The 12,760-nt window shown below is 45.9% G+C and overlaps 1 protein-coding gene across 1 annotated transcript in view; it reads right to left on the bottom strand.

The window, feature by feature from the left end:
• Positions 1-11,869, bottom strand: part of HRH2 (histamine receptor H2) — a 64,136-nt gene extending 52,267 nt beyond the window's left edge. Inside the window, 1 exon segment of the mRNA XM_030212516.1 lies at positions 11,639-11,869. The gene's annotated coding sequence lies outside the window, so the exon portion shown is untranslated.
• Between the last annotated feature and the right edge of the window lie 891 nt (positions 11,870-12,760).

Genomic DNA, 12,760 nt, shown 5'->3' with positions numbered 1-12,760 from the left:
TATGGTATCAGTTATTGGGGTTTCAGATGATTAAATGTTTTAAAAAGAGATTTATTTTTGTTACATTTGTACCCTGTGCTTTCCCACTCATGGCAGGCAATGGAGGGTTAAGTGACTTGCCCAGAGTCACAAGGAGCTGCCTGTGCTGAGAATTGAACGCAGTTCCTCAGGACCAAAGTCCACCACCCTAACCACTAGGCCACTCCTCCACTGAAGTGGCTAACCTAGGGACCCTTTACTAAGCAGTGCGGGTAGTGTGCACTGAATCGACACTACTGCAGGGCTAGCGCGGATGCTCTGCAGTACTTTTGAAGTTGGCATGCGCTGTTTCCCGCAGTAGAAAAGAATTTTATATTTTCTACTGCGGGGGGGGGGGGCTTTTCCAGTGGTAATTGGCAGCGTGGTCACATTGGCGCTCATTGCATTAGTACCGCACGAGTGGCGTGTGAGCCCATACTGCTAGATCAATAGGTTGTGGTAAGGGCTCAGGCAGTAGTACATAGCCATGTGCTACTTTGAATTTTTTTTTTTTATTTGAAAGAAGTCTTTATTGTTCAATGAAACATAACATAGCATAACATACATTGCACAAACATCAAATAAGTACTTCTCTATTGTAAGTACAAAGAGTCTAGTAATAGTTTCTTCACTGTGGTGAGTAACAGTTTCATCATTCAGATATTAACATCACATAACTTCAAATTTTGTTGTTTATTCCATTTTTCCCCCTTCCCTTCCCCCCTGATCTAACAATCCCCCCCCCACTACCCACCCTCCCTCCAAAAGGACACAGCTGACCTTTAACAATCATAGTACACTCTGATAATCAACATGCTAAACTGATAGGTCTTCAGAGGGAACATTGTTCCAAACCAATTTCCATTTTCCCATCTGATTTTTGCGCTCAGCCATCAATCTCTCCATTTCACTTACATACCTCAGTTTGCGAAGCCATTTTGTTATTGTGGGAACCCCCTCCCTTCGCCAATGTGAGGCTATGACCACCCTTGCCGTTCCCACTACATGTTTCGCCAGGATCTGTTTACATGCTGTTAAGCCTGCAATCCGAGCAGAGAACAGAAACACCTCAGGAGCCCATGGGATTGTACCTCCCAACCATTTCTGCATCCTAAAGTGGACCGCTCTCCAAAATGCACGGATTTTGATATATCCCCACCATATATGCCCCATTGTGCCCCTGTGGCCACACCTCCGCCAGCACATACCCGAGGAAGACGGAAATATCCTCTGTAAACGAGCAGGTGTAAGGTACCACCTATATAATACTTTCACTGCGTTCTCCTGCAGGGGTACATGTGTCGACACTCTCACCACACTTCTTTCTATTCTCTCCCATTCAAGCTCTTCCAGGCACTTACCCAGTTCCTTTTCCCATCTATTCCTGTGCTCCTCACTACTACTTGTTTGCTTACTTATGATGAGGTATAGGTGACTGATCAGGCCTCGAGAGGTAGCAAACTTCTCGCACACCTCCTCCAGCTCCAGCGTTTGACGCTTCATCACTTTTCGTACCGCTTTAGTCTGGAGAAAATGCGCTAATTGACGATATGCAAATTCACCCCCCTCAACCCCTGGATATCTATCCTTCAAGGCCTGAAAAGACAGCAATGAGTCCCCGTCAAACATTTGACCCCAATTTCTCACCCCTGTCTCATACCATTTAGTAAATATCCCCTTAGTGGTACCTGGTAGGAATAGAGGATTAAAGGCTATAGGAGTGTCTTGGGTCAATATGCACTGTCTCTTAGGGAATAAGCTGTCCCAGTAATAAAGTGTTGTAGTTATAGAGGGGCAGGCTCGCTCCTCCAGAATTCTGAAAGACTTTGGTAACCTCATAATTGCACTTAGCGGCTTCTCGCCCAAGGAATGTTGTTCTATATGCACCCACTGACGGTCAGGATAATCCTGATGCCATTCGAGTGCCGCTTTCCCTTGTGCTGCTCTATAGTACCAAGCAAGATTGGGCACCCCCAGCCCCCCCCTCCTCCGCTCCTTGTATAACAGGGACCTCGCCAACCTAGGGTGCTTTCCGGCCCAGACGAACCGCACCAATTTATCTTGTAAAGACGCTATAAATCGCCTGGGCATCATCACAGGCAGCACCTGGAAAAGATAGAGTAAGCGGGGTAGTATATTCATTTTAAGAATAGCTATTCGCCCAAACCAGGATATTCCCAATTCTCCCCAGCGCTCTAGGTCCTCCGCAATAGTCTTACCCAAACCCTTATAATTGGCATTAAAGAGTTCCGAATAATCCCCAGTCAAGTTGACTCCTAAATACCTGATTTGTTTATGAGCCCATCGGAATGGAGAGGAGATCTTTAGGGTTTCCACCACGACCTCAGGAAGAGTCACATTCAGGGCCTCTGATTTGGCCATGTTAACTTTAAACCCTGATACGGCAGAGTATTCCGCTATTATGCTCTCAAGATGTGGAAAGGTGGTTAGAGGCCGTGTTATCAGCATCAGTACATCGTCAGCGAATAAGGCTATTTTATGGGTTCTATCTGCTATTCTGACTCCAGAGATATTAGGATCCGAGCGCACTCGAGCTGCAAAGGGCTCCATCACCATAGCAAACAACAAGGGTGACAGAGGGCACCCCTGTCTAGTGCCTCTGTACAACGTAAACATCTCGGAGTTTCCACCATTGACCCGGACACAAGCCCTTGGGGATTCATAAAAAGCCTGAATCCACCTCCTAAACTGCATTCCAAACCCCATAGTTTCCAATACCTTATGCAAAAAGGGCCAGTGAACCCGGTCAAAGGCTTTCTCCGCGTCGAGGCTTAAAATACAGAGCGGCTTCTGATTTCGCTTAGCTAGATACATGATGTCCACCACTCTCCTAATATTGTCCATCGCTTTCCTGTATGAGACAAAGCCCGTCTGGTCAGGGTGAACAAGCACTGGGAGAATAGGGGCCAGCCGGTTTGCCAGCACCTTGGCCAGGATTTTTACATCAGCATTTAAGACCGATATAGGTCGATAGGATCCACATTCGCACTTATCTTTTCCTGGTTTAGGTAATACTGCTATCCATGCCTCCATCATGGACATCGGCAGAGGCCCCCCTCTCCCCACCTGATTAAACAGATCTGCTAGAAGGGGAGCTAATTCTGGGGCGAATTTCTTGTAAAATTCGTTGGGCAGGCCGTCCAACCCAGGTGATTTACTCGATGGCAGGCTACGAATGGCCTCCTGAATTTCCTTGGGGGTTACCGGTTCATCTAAAAAAGCCTGCTGATGATGGCTCAAGGAGGACAACTCACTGCCTTGTAAATATTGGTCTACCAAGTCCAGGGAGGGGTTAAGTTCTTGGGCATACAGTTCTTGGTAGAATTCCCTAAACCGCTTACGTATGTGTTCAGATTTATCTAGATCCCTCCCACCTACTTCACGTATCTTTAAAATAGTCCGCTCAGCTTTTTGCCGGCGCATTCTAATGGCTAGAAGGCCGCCTTATTGGCAAATTCATACGAGCTCACTCTTATCTTTGCTTGTAACAAACCAAGTTGTTCTGAATAGATAGTGTCGAGTAGCTCACGCTGTGCAGTAAGCTCCCGCAAGACTCGTGCAGATCCGCTAGCCTTATGTTGAGCCTCTAACCGGCGAATGCCCTCCGTACAACGCGCTATCTGTGCCTTACGGATCTTGGATTGTTTGCTAGCCAATTGCAGAAAGTAACCCCGGGACACGGCCTTCATAGCATCCCACACCGTACTAAGCGGGGGCCCTGATTCCAGATTGAACTCAAGATATTCGTGTAGCATTTTTTTATAGCCTTCCACCGCTTCCCCTACCTGTAATAGGCCTACATTTAATGACCATCTTTTATCCTTATGCTCTGCTCTGATGTTTGGCAAAGTTGCCCACACTGGGGCATGGTCCGAAATGGTTATGCTACCTATCCCCGCTGCAGGTCCCCACTCCACTAGTGTGGCATCTAGAAAAATATAATCGATACGGGAATAGGAGTTGTGAACTGGTGAGTAGAATGTGTAATCTCGCTCCCTCTGGTGTTTCACCCTCCACAAGTCCAATGTGCCTAGTGAGGATGCTAGAGATCTCAATGCCGCTGAGTCCTTCTGTCCCTCAGCTCTAGGGACTCCTGTACGATCTAGTTTCGAGTCCATCACAGCATTGAAATCCCCACCAATGACAAGGGAGCCCCGTGCAAAAGTGGCCAAAGAATTTTTAACTCTCTCAAGGAAGTGTGCCTGACCAGTATTTGGTGCATATATAGATGCAATTGTTAGGTCCACTTGGGCAATTCTAATATGTAAAAAAATATAACGTCCCCCCGGATCCCTCTTTACCTTAATCACCTGTGCCCCAACTGCTCCATGGATTAATATCACTACTCCCCCCTTTTTAGATTCTGCTGCTGTGGCGTGGTACACCACTGGATACTCTGAATGGGAGAGAAGTCTTTCATGTCTACCTCTCAGATGTGTTTCCTGCAGGAGAGCCACATGTGGCCTAAGCTGTTTCAATTCTTTATAAAACGTCTGTCGTTTCTGTGGCATATTTAGCCCCTTTACATTATAGGATATTATCTTTAAATCTGTGCCCATCACTGGTTAATTAATCAGGGTTAGCCTGTAACATCTTTCCACGACCCCTCTGTACCACATCAGCTTTGTTCTCAGCCCTGTCCTCCCCTTCCCCTTCCAGTATCCCCATCTCCCACCCGCGCCTTCCCCTGAAAGCCCCCCTCCCCCCATCCCAGTCATTCTCACCACCTGAGAGGCCTATGACCCTCAAGTGGGAATCGAGGAAGTTACCCAGCTCCCACACAGTCCCCGGCCCCAAATCCAACCCCCCCCCTCCACTCTTAACAGATCTAAACAATCACTGATTCCCCCTCCTCCCCCACCTTGAACCCCCATCCAGGTTCCTTATACTTCAATATACATCCTATTCATATCAATACCGATTCATTTCTTCACATAAGTCTTAAGGATATGGCTAGAGGCCGATCCATCACAGGCCTCTCAGTCCACAGGTCAGAACCGGCGCTCACGGCAGCCCTCCACTCTCCAGATCTTTGAAAACACAGTCTCTGCTTTCCCATCGAACCTACGCGGTCCAGCTCAACGATTCTGCTTGCTTCTCTTGGGTGATTCTGGAACTCTTTGCCACCGTTGAAGCTTCGCCCTTGTGGCGGGCGCCACCACTCCAGGAGGGGCTTTTGCAGGCACGAGGTCAGCAGCGTACAAGGCCTCCCATGCCTCCTGTAGGGTTTGCACCCGGTGCTTAATGCCCTTCAATGTAAAATTCAGAGAAAAAGGAAATCCCCATCTATACTGTGTCTGATGTTTGTTCAGGATCTCCAGCGCTGGTCTCATCTGCCGTCTTAACTGGAGGGTGTATTGCGACAGGTCTTGATAAACCTGGATCTGAGCTCCTCCATACTCCAGGGTCTTTTTCTTTCTGGCCGATGCCAAGACTCTTTCCTTGGTCTCATATTTATGGAACTTCACGATGATATCACGAGACTGTTGCTCCTTTCGCGCCCCCAGTGCTCTGTGTGCTCTGTCCAACTCGCACCGGAGTTCTCCGTCCTCGGGGCCCAGCAAGGTGGAACAAAGAGTTTGCACTATCTCCGCTACATTTTCAATTTCGCCGCCCTCAGGGACTCCACGGAAGCGAAGATTATTCCGCCGTCCCCGATTCTCAATGTCATCTAATTTGTACTCCAGGTGCGCATTTTTATGTTCCATCTCTTGTAGCAGAGTTGCATGTTTATGTAAAGTTTCGGTGTGTTCATCTATTTTCAGTTCTGCCTCCTCCATTCGGCCCCCCAGCTCCCTAAGGTCGGCACTGAGCGTGTCCATCCGCTCCAATATTTCATCTTTGGATTGTTTAATCTCCATCTGAATATTGGAGAGAAACTTGCGGAGTTCGCCGGTCATACCTTTTTTTGGAGGAGGGGCTCGCGCTTCAGACATGGATAGCGCTGAATCCGAGTCCGACGGGGAGGCGCGCTCAGGAGATTTGCGGTGCTTTGCGGCCTTACTCGCCATGCTTTTCTCCGCTTTTTCCGCTTCTTTTTTTCGCGTAGAAACGGTTTTACTCATGTTGTCAGCTGTTTAGAAGAGGAATCCGCTAGTTTTTACTATGCCTTTCTCTCGTTAGATCGCTTTTCTTCCCGATATTTCAGTGGTGGGTGAGGGAGCTAAGAAGCTAGGCGACCATGCTTCCCTGTGACGTCACTTCCTCCTTCGTGCTACTTTGAATTTTAACGCTCAGCCATTTACTACCCCATTGAAAAAATGTGTTTTTTTCCCAGCTGCGGTACAATTGCCCAGCATAAGTATATTGTATATTTATTGAGGGTTGTATTGAATATTTGTAGTTGGTTACATGTGATAATGTCATATTTCCCTAGATTCTATATAGCGCGTGTATAAATCTAGTCAATTCTGAATTTATGCATGCAATTTAATTACTTAACAAAACAATCAGCGTTTGTAATTGCACTTAACAAGCAATTACTGATACTAATTGGCATTAGTTAGAATTCACGTGCAGAACTTGCTAGGTGTATTCTGTAAAGTGGTGCATGTAAATTGTAATGCACACTGTCAAAAAAGGGCATGGCCATGGGTGTGGAATGGGTGGACCATGGGTGTTCCGAAAGTCGACACACATGGTTCTAGAAAACACCCTCTCTGTGTCTATGTTTGGCGTAAATGAACGTGCCTAAAGTTAGATGCAGGCATGGCCGCTAGGCGTATTCTATAACCCAGCTAGGCGTGTTCTATAAACTGTGCTTAAATCTAGGCGCAGTTTACAGAATATGCCCAGGTGGAATATTTTCTGTGCCGATTTTTCAGGCACCATATATAGAGTCGAGTCCATTATGCATTTTAAATTGCTTTTCGCCAAAAATAGTAGATTGTGTGGAATATGAATTTTTCAAAAGAAATACTTAAATGAATAAAAGTATAGCTTTAAAAAGGAAAATTCAGAAGACCCCATCAATGGGGCAATATCTTATTTAAGATATCTATAAATGGATTTTTTTATTGAAAAATATATGAAATTAGTTCCTAATTTTGGCTGAACTATCACTCTTAGAATTCCTTTTTGATATCATCTACCCCTGAGCCAGCAGCACACAGGAGTCAATGTTCTGTCCTGCAGTGCTTAGATCTGTTTAAAACCAAAGGGGTCCTTTAAAGGGCCCTGCAGTAGCAGCAGGGGCAGTTTTTCCCACCTACCAGGGCCTTGTTTGCTGCAGTGGGTAAAAAACCCTAATAAATGGCCATATGGTACGCTTACTCTTACTACGTGGCCATGTGGTGCGGGGGGGGGGGGGGGGGGAGCACTTACTGCCACTTATTAAGGTGATGGTAAGGGCTCCCATGGTAACCCAGCGGTAACTGGGCAGCATGTGGCGATGCCCGATTACTGCCGGATAAGTGCCGCAGAATAAAATAAATTTTTTTTTACAGCACACTGCAAATGGCACATGCTGGAGGCAGAACTACCGCCAGTGGCCATGTTGGGCCAGTGGTAGTTGTGGGTTAGCTTGCGGTAAGCCCGCGTTCTGCTTACCAATGCTTTGTAAAAGGGCCCCTAAATAAATCTATGGGATGGAATGTTGCTCAGGGTAAAAGGTTTCTTTGGAAGTCATTCAGTTCACATCTGTCCACCAATATGGCTGACAATGAAATTGAGCCTGGTTACACTGGAGGTTCAGGGAAATTAAGCCAAGGCCGAGGGAAGTCCTGCCTCTGGAGGTCACAAGGTCTGTCTAAGCAAAGTTATTATTTTCTTTTATGTTTAAAATTTTTTTAATTTCTTATACACTGCCTGCAAGAGCAAAGCTATCGAAGCGTGTACATTCAGGTTTTCTCATGATAATAAAATATTTGTCAATGTTTGCTTAATGGAAATATTTTGAAAGCTACAAAATGAAGAAGTTGGCTGATTTGTGTTTTACATCTTTTCTATTACATATTTCCTGCCTCAAGGTCATTAGTTAATTCATGTCATCTAATCAGATGTCTTGTACGTTTTTCACTGCATACATCAGTATCCCCGGGATTCGATATATGGCATCCAATCCAAGAGGTGCGTCCAACTGAATCAGCTAGCCAGCCAATTATAGGGTGCTAATTGTCACCAGTTTGAATTTGTGCGCACATCATGATACACGGTATTTTATAATGCTATGCGCTCAAATCCCGTAGCCGTAACCCAACGGGGGTGTAGCCATGTGATTTGCATGGGCAGGTCAGGGGTGTTCCTTCAATTTGTGTGCAGTGTTAAATTACCGGGGATGTGCGCTCAAATTGAGCACCAGGAATTACACCTGGTTTTAAACAGGCATACGTGCTGGTGCCAAAATCGGCACTCGATGCGATTCTCTAATGGGCGTTAATGGGATAAACATAAAGGAATTCTGTTCAGAAGGAATGGATCCTCAGAAGCTTAGCAGAGATTGGGTGGCAACACTGGTGGTTAGGAGGTGGGGCTAGTGGTTGGGAGGTGGGGCTAGTGCTGGGCAGACTTCTACGGTTTGTGCCCTGAAAATGGCAGATACAAATTAAGGTCAGGTATACACATAAAGTAGCGCATATGAGTTTATCTTGTTGGGCAGACTGGATGAACCGTACAGGTCTTTCTCTGCTGTCATCTACTATATTACTATCCTGCTTATAATCGAAAGAGAAAAACGCCTATATTGTGACCCAAATCGGGAGATAGACGTTTATCTCCCAAAAACGAATAAAGCGGTATAATCAAAAGCCGAATTTGGACGTTTTCAACTGCACTCCGTCGTGGATGCGGACAACGTTGATGGGGGCGTGTCGAAGGCGTGGTGAAGGCAGAACTGGGGCGTGGTTATCTGCCGATCAGAGATGGGCGCCTTTCGCCGATAATGGAAAAAAAATATGCATTTTTAGCGAGAATTTAGGGCACTTTTCCTGGACCCTGTTTTTCCATGAATAAGGCCCCAAAAAGTGCCCTAAATGACCAGATGACCACTGGAGGGAATCGGGGATGACCTCCCCTGACTCCCCCAGTGGTCACGAACCCCCTCCCACCACAAAATATGCCGTTTCACAACTTTTTATTTTCACCCTCAAATGTCATACCCACCTCCCTGGCAGCAGTATGCAGGTCACTGGAGCAGTGGACTTCAGACAGGTGGACCCAGGCTCATCCCCCCCCCCACCTGTTACACTTGTGCTGGTAAATGGGAGCCATCCAAACCGCCCCCCAAACCCACTGTACCCACGTGTAGGTGCCCCCCTTCACCCCTTAGGGCTATAGTAATGGTGTAGACTTGTGGGCAGTGGGTTTTGAGGGGGATTTTGGGGGCTCAACACCCAAGGGAAGGGTGCTATGCACCTGGGAGCTGTTTTACCTTTTTTTTTTTGTGTAAAAGTGCCCCCTAGGGTGCCCGGTTGGTGTCCTGGCATGTGAGGTGGACCGGTGCAGTACGAATCCTGGCCCCTCCCACGAATAAATGTCTTGGAGTTATTCGTTTTTGAGCTGGGAGTTTTCGGTTTCCATTATCGCTGAAAAACAAAAATGCCCAGCTCAAAAAAAGATAAACGTCCATGTTTTTTCAAAAATACGATTCGGTCCGCCCCTTCACGGACCCGTTCTCGGAGATAAACGCCCATGGAGATAGGCGTTTCTGTTCGATTATGCCCCTCTATGTTACTATGTTTATCTTTCAGAGCCCATTAGAGAAGAACATTGTGCGTCAATTTTTTGTGGCAACAATTTTTCAGCGCCGTTTACTGAATCTAGTCCTATCCCCCTAATTCTATACAAGTTGACAAAAATTGCGTGTGTCCAATTAAATAACAAGCAAATTAGCACCAATAATTGGCTTGTTAACAAGAAATGATTGCTAGTAATTAGATTTAATTGGAGTTTACATGCATAAATTTTGGTGCAGGATCCTAAATTTTACATGTGAGTAACAAAAGGGGGTGCAGAAATGGGAGGTTCATGGGTGGGATGGGGCATTCCTAGAATTTATGCACATGGTCACAGAATACGAGGATATGCACATAATTTAGGTGCATACATTGCCCCATGTTTCAGTTGGTACAAATGGCTGCACCTAAAGTTAGGCGCGATTCCTGGGCATAAGCGCTATTCTATAAACCATGCCTAACTTTAAGAATGACCTAGAATAGCGATTTTTTTGGTGCCATATATAGAATTCACCCCTCCCCCCATGTGTATCTATATTTATGTACAGTGAGAAAACCATTATGATCCGATGTAGAAACAGGTTGAAAAAGTAACGTCTGGGACTTTCTACAATAAACTGTCGTAAAGTAAAAGTCCCAGAGAGTGTAGGGTAATAATTGCTGGTATAAAATAAAGCATCTACGAAGGGAAAGATTTTGATGTCAGCACGGTGCGTTTTTGCTTGTTCTTTCTGTTTTTGACAACAATCAGACATTTGCTGCAATGTAAACTTTCAAAAAATGCATGTGATAGAAGACCGACCCAAAGCCAGCTTCCTACCACTGCTGAAGAGTTTTCTACAGATCTCATGTGTCTGGTTGGGAAAGAATGAAGCAAAGGTGAAACACTGTGAATGCCGCACACAGTGAAAGGAGCATAAGCACTGTAAACAGCCTAAACACCATGGCTAGTGTTGCAGTACAAACTTATACACTATAGTGCCTGTTCGTGGGGGGGGGGGGGGGGGGGGAGAGGGATGCCAGTAAGACTTCAGGATATCCACAATGAGCAGGCATGAGATAAATTTGCACACAAAGGAAACAGCTACTCCATCTCATTAATATTGATTGTAGATATCCTGAAAATCTTTCTGGCTAAGGGTTCCTCAATTCAGGTGTGGGAGCTACTATGCTACAGTGTCTCTTACAGGCCAATAGAGCTAGATGCAGGTCTTTTTTGAGGGGGAACTTGGGGGTACTGAGTTCCGGCACCTTTTCCACTGTCTGCTAAAATTGACGTGTCGTCCACAGGTTTTAATGAAAGAGCTCAAGCTCTACACACCAATTTTGCCTTTTCATAGATTCTGTTACTGGTTGCAGGGGGCCTGGCTATTGTGAGGTGGGTCCCTCAGTGTTTACCCCACCCCTGAAGGGTGGCCTGGCATTTGAGTACCAGCACCTTTTTTGCTAGAAAAAAACACACTGGTTAGATGTATATACAGAAATCCATTCTAATTAGTCAGGCAGATGCATGTAATTCCCAGGTATGTTCTGACTTCTTTTGTTGTATCCCACTTAGAAACGAACAGGCTTAGGTGGATAACAAATTCTGTTGTTATTATTATTATAGCACATCACCAACTGGAGAAAGATGAGGCACAGCAGCAGCCAGTCTGTATTCCTGAACAATCACAGACCAGCATTTCCTTTTGCACCGAGCTGCTCTTTAATCTTTCTCTACAAGCCTCTTCTGCAGCATCTTATGGTTCTCAAGCACCCGTCCCTGGTCCTGGCATAAAGTTTCTGGTGGTTAACACACCTAGTGCTAAGGACTGCACTCCATTACTACAGACAGAGCAGCTCTGATATTCTCATCATCCAACCTGCTATAAAGTTCTGCTCTCTAACAATCCACACTCACTCCCTTGGACTGTCCTTTTCTTCCTTACCTGAGAGCCTGGGAGCAGCACACAGGGACTCGCAGCATGGTGAGGCGTCAGACACTCCTGCAGCCCAGAAAACTCCTTAGAAAGCACCCAGCGAAACGGAGCTGTGTCTCTGCTTGGTGTCACACATGCACATGCACACACGGTCTGGATCTAAAATGACTCAGGAGGAGTGGGCGGGCACAGAAAGCCTCTAACTTTCTTCAGATGCAACTAGAGTACTATATCCAGTATCAAAAAAGTGAGAAACAGAACTCCTAACTTTCCAGATCCTAAGCTGAGGGACAATATACACCGTTTCCTGGCCCTCAGCATATTTATCAGCAGAGCACGTGCACTGGCATAAGACTCCCATTAGTGTGTTCGTGCTGGGAAGATGTGCCAGAGGACAGCCTTCATGTTAGGAATACCTACTAGGGCTGGGCATCCGGAACATTCTTGTTTCATGTCTTTTCCTGTATCATTTCTGGGAATGTTCACTTTATTTCTGTTCATTTGGTCATTTTTCATCATGGGATCAAAGTCATTGAGTGCGCACTTGTTTGAAACAGGGAGCTATGTGCTCTTTCTGAAATAGTGCACACTGGTTTGCGCATGTGCAATCGGTGTTGTTTTTGCAAGCACTGCATTATTAGCAGTACATGATAAAGCATAAATTTTCGTGTTTCTTCCACTCATTTTTGTTTGATAATGACATGCAATGACAAGGGATATTCCCATCACATTGCATAGGAATGCCCGTCCTTAGTGCAAGCAGAATCTGTGTGTGTGTGTGTGTGTGTGCGTGCGTGCGCTCCCTTGTGAGCCTGATTCTTCATGGTAAATCCTTTAGCTACAGGGTTCATATCTTTCCATGTTTTGGTAATTGAAGAAAACTGCTAGGGAAATCCCCGAAATATGAGTAGGAAACATGAATCTGGAGCGGAGGAGCAGCCTATTGATTAGAGCAGTGGCTGTCGAGTTCAAATCCCACTGCAGCTCCTCGTGATCTTGGGCAAGTCACTTAACCTTCCATTGCCTCAGGTACAAAGTTAGAGGTCTTTTTACTAAGCTGCAGAAAAAGTCATCTGCTCTGTCCCCAGCATAGGTCTTTCCTGCATGCTAAGGTCACTTTTAGCACTGTCG

This window comes from Microcaecilia unicolor, chromosome 8, assembly GCF_901765095.1.
Source record: "Microcaecilia unicolor chromosome 8, aMicUni1.1, whole genome shotgun sequence".
NCBI classification, from domain to species: Eukaryota; Metazoa; Chordata; class Amphibia; order Gymnophiona; family Siphonopidae; genus Microcaecilia; species Microcaecilia unicolor.
Note: the sequence above shows the minus strand (reverse complement) of the source record. Positions and strands in the feature narration are given on the sequence as shown.